Below are 18,140 nucleotides of genomic sequence, written 5' to 3'. Positions count from 1 at the left end.
ATCTAAATGTAAAATCTAAATGTTAAATCTAAATGTTAAAACCGGTTATCTGCATTCTGAATTTGCATATTAGTTAAATATTTAGTTTCACCCGAAACATTTAGATTCAACATTTATATTTAGATTTAACATTTAGATTTAACATTTAGATTTAGATTTAGATTTTGTATTTAGATTTAACATTTAGATTTAACATTTAGATTTTACATTTAGATTTAGATGTAACATTTAGATTTAACGTTTAGATTTAACATTTAGATTTAGCATTTAGATTTAGATTCAACATTTAGATTTAGATTTAACATTTAGATTTAACATTTAGATTTAGCATTTAGATTTAGATTTAACATTTAGATTTAACATTTAGATTTAGATTTAACATTTAGATTTAACTATTTAAAATATCTCTAAGTTGATAAATATTGTTGTAAATGTGCTAAAAAAGTGACCGCCAAAAATTCATACCAGTTTTTTAAACATTGTTTGAAGCTAAATGTGTCAAAATGTTGCTGTTATTTTCAGCGTGAGTCGCTTTACAAACGGCGCCCCATAGTCTAGAGCCCATACTGGTCTGCACCGGGTGTATGAATGGGCCCAATGCATGCTGGGAATTAATTTTATACTATTGTAGGTCTCAGCATGCATTGCAGCATGAAGCACGTCACCATCGTTGAGATTCATACGCTACTTCTTGATATGGAAACATGACGAGCTTTGGCATTTATAAAAATCCTAGATTTTGACTTGACAACAGAAAATTGAATACGCATTCTTTACATCGATTCTGATGATGCATTTCTATAGTCTGGATGCCAGCCGAATTAGGCCCTGCCCACAACATTTTTACTCAGGCAGTTTGGTCTGGACTTGCTCAATAGAGAAGTAATTATACCCGAACGGACTAATGAAATTGTCAGGGCAGGCTTTAGACGATGATGGACAGATGATCGACAGTAACGTAATCATCCACGTCATCAAAGGCGCTTGAGTTGAGTTTGTTCTAATCCTAAACGGAGAACTTGTTAGTATGTGCTTTCACCTTTACTATTTCTCTCAGAAATGATGATCGTATTGGTAAGTAGGCCTACTCTGTGTATCTTTAAATTCTTTTTTTTACAACAACGGCACAGATCGTTTACACTCATCTTTTTCTTCTAACGTTAGGCTACTTATTCCAGCGTGCGTGCAGACAGGATTGCCAAGTTTTTACAACAAAACCCACCCAATTGCTAACATTCCTCAAAACTAGCCGAAAACAAGCCCAATAGCTTTCCGGGGGGGGGGGGGTTCTCCGGGAAAAAAAGGCATTTGGGGGATAAAATATGTGTTATTTTGGCAGGGCTGGCAGCTAAAAATCGCATTCCTGGGTCTGTATATCCATAATTGGGGTCGCTTCAACCCGCGGACATGCACAGTAAAATCCCCAGAGTTAAATTAACACTGCTCAGAGAACATATGGTCCCACTCTACAGAGTGTTAAAGCAGTGGTTCCCAACCACGTTCCTGGAGGACCCCCAACAGTGCACATTTTGCATGTCTCCTCAATCAAACACACCTGATTCAGGTCATCAGCTCATTAGTAGCTACTCCAAGACCTGATGTGGGTGTGTCAGACAAAGGACACATCCAAAATGTGCACTGTTGGGGGTCCTCCAGGAACGTGGTTGGGAACCACTGTGTTAAAGTAACACTGAATCAGTGTTAAAGTTAATGAGATAATTAAGAGATTAATTAAGTGATAATTGACCATTAGTGGTGAACACCTGATGATAATGAGTAGAATCACTGAAGGAAAGAGAAAAAGAAAAACACAAGAACTACGACTGACTATTAAAAAGACATTCAATCTCTGAAGATCTCAGCAGAGGAGGATTAAACAACTCCACAAACAGCATTACCAGCTTCACACATTACTAACCAGACAGACTTTATTTCTATCAGACGACTACAGAAGCTCTTATTGAGGTTTAGATGTTGATGTTTTATTGAAAATTAAAGTTGTTTGAAGTTACCATTATTGTGATTAGTGTTTGCTTTAATTGGCCTCTTGACCCTTGACTTACTAACATAAGATTTTCTCTGGCTGCTGTAACTGTTCGTTACGGTGAAAATGGCAAGAAAATCTTGACGCTTGTTGTTTATGATACAGTTGTTATCATCATATAGTGCCTTATTTGCTGATCCCCTGAAAGTCATTGATTATAGGAGACTTGTGATTCTAGGGCAGAAGATCCAGCAATGTTATCATCAGAGAAACTAAACAATTATCAAAACATTTTTACATAAGATTTGTACTGCGGTTTACTAACACATCACACAATAAGCACTTCTAACTCCTGCGAGTTTTACTCACACATAGACATCAAGAATCAGCCTATGAATCTTAACAATGGTGACATGCCACAATGCATTCTGGGTGCATCACGCAAAACTCATCTATGGCTCCCAGAATGCATTGTGGCATGAAGCATGTCACCATTGTTGAGATTCATAGGCAGATTCTTGATGTCTGTGTGTGAGTTCATCTCGAAGGAGTTAGAAGTGATTAGTGTACAATCGATTTCAAAACTTATTCAGCTTTTCTGATTAAAACAGTGTTGGATCTTCTCTAAAATCACAATAAAAAAAGTTAATAGGATATTGCTCAGACTCAGTCGTAAAATCAATGAATTAAATCATTATACAATGATCATATTCTCGACATCGAGCAGCCGACAGCATCTGATTGTGTTTACTCTTGCTTTTCTTGCCATAACAAACTCAGTTACAGCAGCCAGAGAAACACTAACGTTAAAACGTCATCAAACTGCCCAACTAAAGAAAACACTGATCACCATGATGGTCACATTAAAAACTAACAATTTTCACAACAGAATCAAACAAAAAAATCTGTTAATTCTCAATAAGAGACGTCTGACAGAAATAAAGTCAGTCTGGTTAGTAATGTGTGAAGCTTGTAAAGCTGTTTGTGGAGTTGTTTAATCCTCCTCTGCTGAGATCTTCAGAGATTTAATGTCTTTTTTATAGTCAGTCGTAGTTCTTGTGTTTTTCTTTTTCTCTTTCCTTCAGTGATTCTACTCATTATCATCAGGTGTTCATCACTAATGGCCAATCATCACTTAATTAATCTCTCAATTATCTCATTAACTTTAACACTGATTCAGTGTTACTTTAACACTCTGTAGAGTGGGACCAAATGTTCTCTGAGCAGTGTTAATTTAACTCTGGGGATTTTACTGTGTGGCAACACAGTGCAGTTGAGTTCTGTTGACATTTGACAACTAACGTTATGCGTCGCTCCGTTGCTCTGATTGGTTGTAGGTCTATCCAATTGAGGTCTTTCCTGGTTCGGTTGAAACACGCCCCATAACCACAGCCCAATGGAGCAGAATCAGACTCATATTCTGACTAGAATTGAGTATGACGACGTCAGGCTAGCATTTCTACAGTGCATGGAATAAATCAATCAAATAACAAAGAAGAGAAATCCAGCAAGACTTTGTAGAGATGGCAAAGTGAAGTTTTCAGCACAATTATATCAGAAAAAGATTCATTACTCGAAGCTTTTCAAATCAGAGCTCGGCGAGGACCTCTGCTGGTGAGAATGAGGGAAAGCACAGTGTCGCAAAATGTTTTGGCAACCATTATCTTGAAGCAAAAATGAATTAATGGATAGATGAATAAATTAATGAATCAATCAATATATTAAATACATGACAACAATCTGTTCCATTGGATACTCCTAGTAACTCAAACCGATAAAGATAACATTTTGTATTGTGAATGTGGACATTTTTCCTGTTTGTAAACAAATAAAACTTATGAATAAAGGAAGTAGACTAAATAAATGCAGGTGCACACAACGACACACACACACACACACACACACACACACACACACACACACACACACACACACACACACACACACACACACACACACACACACACACACACACACACACACACACACACACACACACACACACACACACACACACACACACACACACACACACACACACACACACACACACACACACACACACACACACATATATATGAAGACTTCAGATGCAAAAGCCTCTAAGTCCGTCTGACGTTTTTCTTAAAAATAAGCATTTTTGTCAGGCTTCTATAGGTTTCTACCTGAGTACCGGTACTTCTGAATGGACTAAAGCTGGGATTTAGTGGGTTTGGAGTGAAAGTATTTTATGAGCGTATACTATATGCGGAGAGCATTCACTCAGTATCGTTATCTTATTTTTGACCGTAGTGGCCGTATATATATATATATATATATATACATGTATATGTATATATATATATATATATATAAGGCTGCAGAACAATAGCCAAATATATTATCAACCTTATTGGGCGAACTCAAATGAAAGCCCAGCCAGCACAGTCATGCGAGGCCCATATGGGCGTCACCTGGGCTGTCTAACTGGGGCCCAGCCAGTTTGTCCTCAGTTTCCATGGAGACCCCACATGGGTTAGCCCAGATGAAATGAACACTGCTCAGTGTGCACACTACAGGCTGTTAAAAGTAACTGAATCAGGGTTGGAGTTAATGAGATAAGGTTCCCACATTTCAGAACCATGACAAAGTCTCGCAACAATGAACTAGCGCAATACAACAGTTCTAACAAACCGTGTCACGCTTTTTGTATCAAAGAAGCACGTGGGTGTGTGTGAAACGAAGCTCCGGACATCACTGGTCGTGATTTTAATAGAACGAATCAAGCATTGATACAAAGCTTCACTGAAAATCGTCATTTTTTTGGACACAATTGGCAAACTATGGTGAAGGGAAAGAAACCTTTCGAGACTGTGTTGTTAAAGCACAGCGCTGATTTGTGTATAGAGGTTACCGGGGAAACTCCTTTATTTCTGCTGCACAGTGTAGGCCTAACATTAAAACTAAGAATAACATATCAAGTACAGCTTAATTTAGGTCTCTCCCGGTCTCTCTCTTTATATCTGTTTTTTATTATGCTTGAATAACAATTAGCACACATAAAGAGCATTGCCAAAGGATTATATGCCTACATAAAATGAGTAGCCTACCATCATGTGTTATTATTTACCTAAGTTTTAAATGTTAAAATAAAAATAGCGAATAATACAAATTTACAAAATAATCTCAGCAGTATAAAACCGTGTGTAAGTGACGTCATATTGAGGCCTTTTAGTCTGACTCCTTTTCATCCGATGCCTAATTGTACGAGACCTGACACCTGAGGATGATTTTTTCCTGAGACCTGAAGCCTTTCAGTCTGAGGCGCGATGCTGTTTTGTCTAATGACTGAAGCCTTTTAGTATGACGCCTTTTCATCATAGGTTTTGTAGTACTGAACACAAGACGAGTATTCAGTTAGGCTCTTTATTCAACACCTTCTACACACCTCCACATGTAACACACATTTCTTCTATTTTTAAGATTATGCACACCACCTCAATACTTAAGCATTACATTGCCACCTTGTGGTTAAACTATAAAACACCAAAGATTTATAAAACATTATCCCCAAACATTCTTATAAAGTTTTAGCAGGACGTTTCCCAGCAGGCACGGGACTCCAACGCCATTCAGATGTCAAATTTTGGTTGAAAGTGAAAATCGGGTTGAAATCAAGCTCCATCGCCATTAAACAAATCCAAAAACAGCATTAGCTTATTCTATTTCTGGCATGAATGTACTGTAGTCGACAGCACATTCCAGGGCCCAGTTTATGGTTAGGCCCCTCTCTGCCCATAACAGTGGACAAAGGTTTGCTACATTTTGATTGGATCTTGGTGGACTAACACAAACAAACTGTCCAACGCCATCACACTGTCACACTGTTTGATTGACTATGTCCTTGATATAGTTAATTGTTCACTAGAGACAGGCATTTTTCCTAATGCTTTTAAATCTGCTGTTGTGAAGCCACTTCTAAAGAAAAGAAACCTGGATTGTTCTCTCCTTAAAAACTACAGACCAATTTCTAACATATCATTTTTAAGTAAGATTTTAGAAAACGTTGTATTGCAACAGCTTAATAAATTTTTAGATAAATATAATAATCTGGATAAATATCAATCAGGTTTCAGACAAGGTCATAATACAGAAACATCATTACTAAAGGTAGTAAATGATCTGAGATTAAATACAGACAAAGGTAAGGCTTCAAATTTAATCCTCTTGGATCTAAGTGCTGCATAGTGGATCATTGTATTCTGTTAAACAGAAAAGCGTGTAGCTCTCTCTGGTAATGTTTTAAATTGGTTCAAAACGTACATTACAGAAAGGAACTTTTTAGTTAATATAGGTGACTGTATATCAAATTGGTCAGAAAATAGCCTACACATGTCCGGGCGTCCATATGCCCGGCTTATCTCAAACCCAATTCACAAGACTTGGAAGTAAAAGCCCACGGCTGGGATAGGATAAGATTTGCATATTTAATGAGCTTCAGACACCGTCTATCCCAGGAATCGTCTGGGGGAAATGCTCAGAGGACTCGCAAAATATCAAACAAACACAATTAAATCACACACACTCTCGCGGACACACACACACACTCACTCACTCACTGCAGACACACACACACTCACGAAGACACACACACACACACTCGCGCAGACACACACTCACGCAGACACACACTCACTCACTCGCGCGGACACACACACACTCACTCACTCACTCGCGTCCCACGGACACACACACCCGCGCGGACGCGGAGACACACACACATTCACGCCTGGCCCATAACGTTACAAGTCCGATCACGCTGTCAAGTCCCGTAATCAATAGATTTTGAACGATCTGTATTGTTATGCAAAACTAACACATATAAAAAAAACATGTTTTAGCCTACTCACATAAGTGTGTTCAGAAGGAAGCTTATGCAGGGACGATCCTTAGCTCACGAGAGCTTGGGCGGGGCTACAAAAGCATATTTATCTGTAGAGGCGGCGTCTAGGCCCTATTACGCCGCATTCACACGGGGCGTCGGCGTCAACGCTTCTCGTTTACTTTGAATGGGTGACGTCATGCGCTGACGAACTGAATTGTGGGTTCCGTAGCGTCGCTTCACTCGCGTTGCAAGCGGCAAAAGTTGAAGATTTCTCAACTTTTCAAGCGCCAACGCAGGCGTTATCCAATCAGATCACCCTATGCAAATATCCTAGAGCAGACGCTAGCCAATCGTGTTCGTTTAAAACACCGGTGAATGAAGAGTGAATGAAGAGTGAAGAACCCCACTGAGCAAAGGCGTACGTTGAAAAGACGTCCACTGAGGAGCCAGAATGAAAGTTTTTATGACGTCTGTTTTTGACGTGTTCTGCACGTCCGATATAGACGTTCATGGAACCTCAAGGTTAAAAACTAGTTAAAAACTGTCAGACGTCTACAGAAGCTCTTACTGAGAGTTAACAGAGGTTTAGATGTTGATATTTATGTTTTTATTTTAGCTTTTCTTTTGCCGCTGTAACTGTGTGTGTGAAACACAATAGTTGTGGCTGAGAACGCAAAGATAAAGTGACTTCAGGTGTTGTCAGCTCCTTGTTGATGACTAAATAATCAGAAGTCTAGAATCTGATGTTGTGCTTTTGAGTTTTATGTTCTTGTTTGGTAAATAATCATTTGTTTATATACTATAACCTTGTGAATCCACTGCATCGGGTCTAATAGCAATAAAATAATCACTTATCCTGAAAGATGATAAAACCACATGTGCACATTGTTTTGAGAAAATATTTCACATAGTCATACACATACATCAAGATTTTGCATATGATTCACAACAACGGTGACAATCATAACAAAAAAAGCTTCATGCTGCAATGCATGATGGGTAGCTTCAAAGTACAAAACTCATGCTTGATTGTCACCGTTGTTGTGAATCATATGCAAAATCTTGATGTCTGTGTGTGACTATGAGAAATATTTTCTCAAAACAATGTGCACCTGCTGTTTTTTCATCTTTCAGGATGAGTGATTTGTTTATTGCTATTGGTGTCAATACAGCAGATTCACAAGATTATAGTATACAAACAAATTATTATTTGCCAAACTAGAACACAAAACTCAAAAGCAAAACATCAGATTCTAGACTTCTGATGATTCAGTAATCAACAAGGAGCTGACAACACCTGAAGTCACTTTATCTTTGCTTTCTCAGCCATAACTATTGTGTTTCACACACACAGCTATAACATCCAAAGAAAAGCTAACTCAAGTACAGGGACCAAGAGCCCAACTAAAGCAAACGCTTCCCACCACAATGGTGACTTCAAATTAACCATAAATATCAACATCTAAACCTCTGTTAATTCTCAGTAAGAGCTTCTGTAGACGTCTGACAGAAATAGTCAAAGTGTGTCTTATGTCTCAGTGGGAAACACTGTCTCCTCACAGCAAGAAGATCCTGGATTGAATCCCACGATTCTCTCACGATCCAAAGATGTGTGAATTACAGATGATACGTTTTCTAAAGTGTCTAAAGGTGTGAGCTAAGTTTCTTTTATTTTCCTGATTTCTGGATTCACACACACTGTCTGTGAGTTGCTTTGCAATTACAAATGGAAAATATGTCCACAATGAGCACATTTGAACTAGTTTTTAACCTTGAGGTTCCATGAATGTCTATATCGGATGTGCAGAACACGTCAAAAACAGACGTCATAAAAACTTTCATTCTGGCTCCTCAGTGGACGTCTTTTCAACGTACGCCAAAGACATTGAAAACACGTCTTTTGGACATAACTTTGCTCAGTGGGACGATCTAAAATGGAGGAAAAGCTAATAATTCCGGTAGGTAATCACCCGGTCCTTTACTACCAATCATTATTTACATACCAGGACACAAACTGGAGAGACCAGGCCTGGAAGGAGGCGGCAGAGACGGTTGGAGAATCTGGAATGTATCATGCTTGTATTCCGTCCGTGTACTCTGTTTATCATTGAATAACAGGCAGCATATCATATCATGTGTGGTTCAAATAGGCGCTATCCCCCAGCCAAATGAGGAATCAAATATTATACACTAAATAGTCTCACAGACTAGCTGTCAAAAAAGGCGCTTTTTTGTGTTGTGTTGTGGTCCAAGCGGCAAGTAATGTGATTAGCTGTTGTCACTATGACGGTCACGTCAGCACCAAGCTTCAGCCACGCCCTCCGTCAAGCGTTGACGCCGAAGCCCCGTGTGAATGTGGCATTAGGTAAGAGATCCGCATATTCTGAGAGCTCTCGTTTTCTGGGCCTGGTGTCATAAAAGCTTTTCTTTGACTAACAAGGAAGTTTTCAGCTCTGAAACTTACAGGATATTCTTATATTACCATGACCTTTTATATATCAAAAGCTCAAGGGAAAGTTGATTTCTCAGTTCATCACCCCTTTAATGTCTTCTTTTATCTTCAGTTGATTTCATCTAAGGCTGTGGTTGAAGTCAGTTGTAGTTTTTGTGTTTCTTTCCTTCATGGATTCTGCTCATTATCATCAAGTGTTCATCATTAATGCTCAATCATCACTCAATTATCTAATTAACTTTAACACCGCTTCAATGGTACTTCAACCCAGTAGTGAGCACACACATGAACACTAGGAAGTGTTAATTTAACATGGCGCTTTTCTGTGTACTACTATAAATCTTACCTGTTTCATTCACAAATAACCGGCATATTTGAATCACATTCAGTTTATCAATACAATTACATAAATCTTACATGTTACATTTATGTATGACTTACATAGATGAATCACATTAAGTTTATTAATTTGTTTATGTTAAAATTATGTAATCCAAATGCATGGAAATGTATATGCAATTCAAATACATAAATCTTATGTTTAGCCCTACATTTTTTTTTTTTGGAGTGTAATGTGGTTTGTTATTTTTTACTTCCAAACAGTTGGTACTTCTCCATGTGCTAGTTCCTCCATCCTAACTTCACTATGTACTAGCTACCAATATCCTGGTAAGTAGAAAAACTACTTTAAAAAACACTTTTCATAATAATGTATGCTTCATATGAAAACAAGGAGTTAAGTTAAAAGGAAGCCTCATTATATCTTCACTTTTGCTATGTTTAGTAGCCAGCTAACAATGTTCCTTCCAAAATGCTACTGATAGCCAGCACATAAACAGAATCTTAAGGGTCATGGGTTTGATTGCCCATTTCCAACTATCCCTTCACCCTCTGCCTTTTCTGCTATCCCTGGACTGTCCATGTATTAAAAGCAATGGAAATGCCACAAAAGAAGTCAGTGGTAGTGGAAGTGCAATGTTGGATTTCTGGATTTCTATTATGTTTGTATTTTTCTCTTTTTCTCTTTGAAGTTTGTAATATGCAAAGGCTTGAGGATCTTCTTTCGGGATTCAGAGAGCATTGATGGGCCGGATTTTGCTCAGCAGCCACCATTGTCCAATTGGTGTCAAAGACAGAAAGAGGTCCAACAATGTTGGCAACAGGCGAGGCCACAAAACATTGACAACTTGCTGTCAGCTGAAAACATCTTCCAGATGACATGTAATCACTGTCACGTGAGAGAAGCCATCATTCGTTGTGGGGAATGTTTGCCCTCAGAGTGGTTTTGTGCAGAGTGTGATCAGTTGGTGTGATCAACACCACACTCTGCACAGTAGGCAAACCAGCATGTATGGCTTTTATAAATACATTCCCCCAACCGAATTTGTGAAATTCCATTCACAGATGATGCAAGTACATCATCTGGGAACAAGGTTGGTGTCTCTTTTTCAATTGATTGCATTTTTTCAGACAACATGAGTCAATCATGCATTATCCCACTGAGTAAAGCTATGTCCAAAAGACGTCTTTTCAATGTCTTTGCCCCTAGAGGCGTACGTTGAAAAGACGTCCACTGAGGAGCCAGAATGAAAGTTTTTATGACGTCTGTTTTTGACGTGTTCTGCACATCCGATATAGACGTTCATGGAACCTCAAGGTTAAAAACTAGTTCAAATTGTGGACATAATTTCCATTTGTAATTGCAAAGCAACTCACAGACAGTTTGTGTTTGTCCAGAAATCATGAAAATAAAAGAAACTTAGCTCACACCTTTAGACAATTTAGACAACTTAGCATCTGTAATTCACACATCTTTGGATCGTGAGAGAATCGTGGGATTCAATCCAGGATCTTCTTGCTGTGAGGAGACAGTGTTTCCCACTGAGACACTGGAGCTGCCCTTAATCACAGACATAAGACACACTTTGACTATTTCTGTCAGACGTCTACAGAAGCTCTTACTGAGAGTTAACAGAGGTTTAGATGTTGATATTTATGTTTTTATTTTAGCTTTTCTTTTGCCGCTGTAACTGTGTGTGTGAAACACAATAGTTGTGGCTGAGACCGCAAAGATAAAGTGACATCAGGTGTTGTCAGCTCCTTGTTGATGACTAAACTTTTGGAAAGTGAGCATCTGGTGTTTTTTTTTTAAGTTTTGTGTGCTTGTTTGGCAAAGAGTAATTTAATTTAACCACTATAAGCTTGTGAACCCACTATATTGGGACCAATAGCATCAAAATTATCATTTATCCTGAAGGATGATAAAAAAGCATGTGCATAAAATGTTTGGAGCAAATATTAAAAAAATATAAAAAAAATATAAAATAAAACCTTCATGCTGCAATGCATGATGGGTAGCTTCAAAGTACAAAACTCATGCTTGATTGTTACCGTTGTTGTGAATCATAAGCAAAATCTTGATGTGTGTGTGTGTGTGACTATGTGAAATATTTTCCCATAACATTGTGTGCACATAAAGCTTTATCATATACAGCAGATTCACAAGGTCATAGCGGCTATAAAGAAATGACTACATGCCAAACAAGCAAACAAAACTTAAAACACAACATCAGATGATTGCGTTCTGATGATTTAGTCATCAACAAGGAGTTGACAACACCTAATCCGCCATAATCTTTGCTTTCTCAGCCACAACTATTGTGTTTCACATACACAGTTACAGCAGCCAAAGAAAAGCTAACTCAAGAAGTACAGCGCACAACTAAAGCAAACGCTTCCCACCACAATGGTAACGTCAAAATAAGTTCTGTAGACGTCTGACAGAAATAAAGTCAGTCTGGTTAGTAATGTGTGAAGCTGGTAATGCTGTTTATGGAGTTGTTTAATCCTCCTCTGCTGAGATCTTCAGAGATTTATTATCTTCTTTTATCTTCAGTTGATGAAAGCAACTTTTTTCTGTTCATGTATCTCTTTCCTTCGGTTATAACAGCAGGTGTTCATCAGGTGTTTGAATTCACTCACTTATTTTTGCTCACTATCAGTAAACTAGTGTAGGGAATAGTGAATGAGGGTATAGGGTGTGATTTGGAGCACAGCCTCTGAGTGTCAACTTTGAGCACTGTTAATTCACGGTATATTCCAGTTGGCTATTTTCTCGAAAATTACAAATATTACCCAGAATGCATTGTTTTCTACGGTATATTACTGTTTTAATGGAAAACAGCATTTTACTGTCAAAATTTCGCCATTTTTTTACAGTGTATATATATACCACGTCACACCACTCTTCATCTCACTGCACTGGCTACCACTCGCTGCTCGCATCAAGTTTAAGGCGCTGACGCTTGCCTACAGAGCCACCACGCGCTCAGCTCCTGCATACTTTGACTCGATTCTACGACTCCACACCCCCACCAGAAGCCTTCGCTCAGCTAAGGAGCGAAGGCTTGTGGTACCTTCACAGAGAGGCAAAAAATCCCTTTCCAGGGGCCTCATTTATAAAACTTTGCGTAGGATTTGCGTCAGAAGTGGCGTACGGACGAAACGTAGGACGTGCGTACGCACAGAAATATTCGGATTTATAAAACCGTGCGCACGCACATCCTACGCAGTTTTCCCTTAATAAATCACAATCAATTCTAAATGTAGCGCAGCTTTTGCGGCTTCATGTCACGCCCATAGTTGCCCATAAATAGTCCGTGAAACGCCCACAAGTTAATATTCATCGATTGCGAAATCATGGCAAATACAGAGAGGAAATCAAAAAAACTTGACTTCACTCAATGTGAAGTAGAAATTATCGTTGGCGAGGTGGAAAAGAGGAGAAAACTATGTTTTGGAGTGACACAGTGTGGGCATTACTAATGCCAAAAAGGCACCTGAGTGGCAAAAGGTTGCAGACGCCTAAATGCTGTAGCCTCACAACCTCGGACCGTGGCCGAAAAAAAAAAAGAAATGGTCGGACATCAAAGTCGAGACAAAAAAGCGTCTAGCGCTCCATCGCCAGAGTGTGTCTGCCACGGGTGGGGGAAAGGGGACACCGGAGCTGACCCCTCTTGATGAGAGACTGGCGGCAATTATTGGGGAATCCCTATTAATCCCTATCCCTATTCTCTGCGTGGAAATGGGAAATAGTTCAGTGCAAATGTAATTTCTTGCAGCTTTCTGAATGGCAGAGACATACGTCATATGTTATTGTATCTAAAATAAAACAAACTAAAGGCATTTGCATGAATACCATGATTCCGTAGCTGATGAAGAAATCTTTACTATGAAAACAACTTTCCCCAGTGGACAATTAATACATCTATCTATCTATTTATCTATATATCTCCCTAATTATCTATCTGTCTATCTAATTGCATCTATATCTGCTCCGCCAGACGGACACATTGACGAGAATATCAGTTTTGTACATTATTTCGTTCTGTTTACCATATTATTTATGAGGATGAATTGCATAACATGCCAATATTATTGCAGAACATATTTAACTTTTTTTTCGTTTTGATTTTGTTTGTTTTACACTGCAGATCGATCAAACGGGTGTTCGTGTAGGCTGTTAATTGTAATACTTGCTTTGTGAAGTCTTCATGTTATTTATGAGAGGCAGTATTGCCATTTCTTTTACACAACGGTCAACAGTTTCACACACTTTCACGTGTTTCTTCCATCTGCCGACGGTGTCGCCATTTCTCATTTCACCCATTTTTGTGCGTACGCCTGGGTCAGAGCTTGCGTGAAGGACCGCACATTTTCCCGTCAAGTTTGCTTTTTATAAATACCAATTATTGCGTAGAGAGTGGCGTACGCCTTCTTTTGTGCGTACGCAACGTTTATAAATGAGGCCCCAGAACATTTTCATTCAACGTTCCCAGCTGGTGGAACGATCTGCCCACCGCCATCCGAAATGCTGATTCATTGACAACATTCAAAAGTCAACTAAAAACTCATCTCTTCCGTGAGCACTTAACCTCTTAAAAAAAAAAATAAAAAATAAAAAAAACCTTTCCTTTCCTCTTTTCCTCCTCTTTCCCTCCCTACTCTAGCCTGTACTACTCTGAGAAATGTACACGGACTAAGTATTTCAGGCACTTGTTGCGCTCACTCGACGCTTCACGACCAATCGCTTATTGTACCCCCAAGTTGTAAGTCGCTTTGGATAAAAGCGTCTGCTAAATGCATAAATGTAAATGTAAATGTATATATATATATATAATGGCGATTATCAACTTAACCGTTTCTAATTGTAGGTAAATTATTATTTATTATTATTATTATTATTATTATTATTATGCAAATTATTTATTACAGACATTTGCAACAGTGAACATGCATTTAGTACAACACACTCAACACTCTTAAGTAATATGTACTAAATGTGCTTAGTTTAAAGGGTTAGTTCACCCAAAAATGAAAATTCTGTCATTAATTACTCACCCTCATGTCGTTGGACACCCGTAAGACCTCCGTTCATATTCGGAACACAAATGAAGATATTTTAGTTGAAAGCTGATGGTTGAGAAAGGGATCTGCGTCATATCGGTCACATCACCGGATCTGCGTCATATTCTCGTGCATGCATCGTGGAGGCATACACGGAAGTCGAGAACAAGTTGGATAAAGGTGTTATTTTGATTTTTTTTTACGCACAAAAACTATTGTCGTCGCATCGTAAAATTATTGTAGAGCCACTGTGGTGAGATAGACTTTGTAACGACGTTTTAAGTGCCTTTCATGGATCTTGGAAGTGTCAATGTACTGAATGCCAATGGAGGCCTGTCTGAAGCCTTTCTCAGCCATCAGCTTTCAACTAAAATATCTTCATTTGTGTTCCGAATATGAACGGAGGTCTTACGGGTTTCCAACGACATGAGGGTGAGTAATTAATGACAGAATTTTCATTTTTGGGTGAACTAACCCTTTAACTATTGCATCCACCTAAAAGTTCACACTACTCAGTCAAGTCAAGTTAAATCAACACATTTTCCAAAATCAGTAAATTTTACAAGTTTTTCTTTAGTAGATTCAGCAATTACTTTTTACACTGTATGATGGCTCGAGAGTGAGTAAAGCATGGGCTAATTTTAATTTTTGAGTGAACCATCCCTTTAAAGCTGCATTGAAAGGCTCTACACTCACAAGTGTTTGCAGGTAAACACATGGACAATACCTTGAAATTCCATCCATTGCATTCATGCATTGTTAATTATACAATTTCTGCTGCTCTTGTTGTAAACAAACAAACCTTTTGTCATTTTGCCTGGGAGGGAACATATCTTTATTTATTTGAAATATTTAGTATGTATCACCAAATGGCCAGGGCTTGTGGAATTTGTTTGTTCATACAAAGCCATTCATAACGTTCATACAATGCCATCATCATGACAGCAATATGAATTTATTACAGTGTTGGTTTCCCTGAAGCAATGTGGGCTTAAGTGTCTCGCTCAAGGGCAAGACCTTCCCTGAACCTGAATGGTCAATCCACATGGTCACATATACAGACTGTGTACAGATCCATCACTACAGGATGGGTGACAGCTGTATGGAGGTTTATTTTATAATTGTTATAGTTTTATTGAGATTATTATTGTTTTAGTAAGCACTTCCACAAAACTTTTGCCTTTGGAGAATGTACTGCCCCCATGAGGTATACACAGCAAACATTTGAAAATAATAATACTAACAATACAGTAAATGCATATAAAACACTCAAGTAGTTATTTTTGCTATGTTTTATTTTTAATGTGTGAGCACAATTAAAATGTTTCTTTACCTATAAGAATCATTCAGCCCATCATAATTCAGCGGGATGTGATTGTGAATAGGTCCAGTTTTTGCATATATTTTTCCTGAGAGTGTATCTTTCTCTTTTTGTTTTTCAGAGTCAGTAGAAAGGTCACTTTAGTGTCCTAAGTTACTGTAACTCTGACCTTAATTGGGTCTTACCTTAACCTTAAGACCTCACCTTTATCTGACCTGCCTGTAAACTGTTAGTGCGGACTGTTCCACGGGTGCATGTGCATTTATTTCTTCTATTTAGGTTTGGAACGACATGAAGATGAGTAAACAATGTCAGAATTGTCATAACTGTCAAACGGATTTGTAGCCCATGTGTTCTTATTGACCGGGGGAGGAAGATAAAACCTGTAGTCAGAAGTCTTTAAACTGCTGGAGCTAAAATTTTAATTGATAATAATGCAATTCTTAGAGAAAAAAATAATTGACAAATCATGTTTTTTTAGAAACTGATCGAAATTAGTAATTCTACCATTGACTGCATCCTGTGTTGTAACACAGAGCCCTTTATTTAGACTAAAACCCCTTCTCATTCATTTGGTGAGGAACATGGCGTTTTGATAGCGTCATGCTGTTGACTATTAGTCACTGCTGTAGATGCATTGCAGTGTTAAGGCTTACGATTAATCGATTAATTGATCGTTAATTGAAACAACGATCAATCAAGGGAATTTGTGTAAATTGACACTCATATTGTACATGTGTTGTTTTTCTCAACTGTTGTTTACATTCACTTAAGTAGGGCCCTATGAAATCTGTTTTATTTTTTCCCAAATTTTTCCTAATTCCGTTTTTCGTCTCCATTTTAATGGTTGAATTTAATTTGTAGTAATCAAAAAGCATGTCTAATTAATTGATATAAAACTTATACAATTTAATAATTTATTAAAAGTTGAACAGAAATTACATCTTTAGGGTCCTATGAAATACATTTTGTTTCCCATCCAATTCCGTTTGATTTTTACCAAGTTCTGTGTTTTCTGGATTCCATTTTAATTGTTTAATGTCTGATTAATACAATTTATAAAAAACATATATACTATATTTAAATTTAATTTCCATTAATTTTTTTGTTGTTGTTGTTTTCTTAAATAAAATAAATGCATTCTTGGTGAGCAGACGAGACTTGTTCTAAAAACATTAAAAATCTTACCGATCAAAAACTTTTGAACGCAGTCTATATATTTGACTTAGGATAAGTTGCTGTGGTTATTAAAAGTAGGAAAATTGTGTAATTTCAGAAGGTGCTTTGACTTTGAAACCCCCTGTGTGATATTTAATAGTCTGTTGCCCTGTAGCAATATGAATAAACAACACATATTTATTTAGGTCATTTGGTCATAATTATGGGGTATTCTTTCTCTCCCTGCAGGGGTGTCAACTCATATTACATGTAGAAATGCTCCAAAGAGGATTGTTTTAAGTGTAGTCATATATTTACTCAAATATTTGACTTCTTATATGTGTAAGGCATTATCTGTGATGCTTATCCCCAGGTGTTATGTCAACCTTATTGATTCTATAGTAAATCAAATATTTTGACCAATTTTGGGAGGTGGGGCATATTTCTCACAGTGCTTAAATATGACCAAATGACCAATGCCTGTTCAAGAGTGAATCTTCGTCCTTTAGCCAAAGCATTTGAGACACTCTGGATCTATTGAGCATGTTCCTATGGCTAATGTTTGCTGTTACCTCAGTCTGTAAGTACATTTAAAAAAAACTAAATTGAAAACACTTTACAAATAGGGTTTAATTCATTACCATTAGTTAATGTATTCGTGTCTTAGCAACACAATATGTGTTCGCTCAACATTTCAATTTGTCTATGTTTGTAATGATATTCAAACCAAACCTAAAGACCGTGATACACCACCCACGGTACGATTCTCTCATGGGGTATCATGTTTTTTCGGTTCTCATGGTATTCTCGTTGCGTACCCCCTGCTGAGACACTTCAGACTCGCACGGCCATCATGAACGGTTTGAATTGTTTGAATAATTTTGAAAAGGAAGGTACAGTTAAGGGCAACATGTTCAGCTGCAGAACAAATCTGCCATTATAATGTGAACACGAC

This window comes from Gobio gobio (assembly GCF_949357685.1).
Source record: "Gobio gobio genome assembly, chromosome: 1".
NCBI lineage: Eukaryota > Metazoa > Chordata > Actinopteri > Cypriniformes > Gobionidae > Gobio > Gobio gobio.
This window is presented reverse-complemented; position numbering follows the sequence as displayed.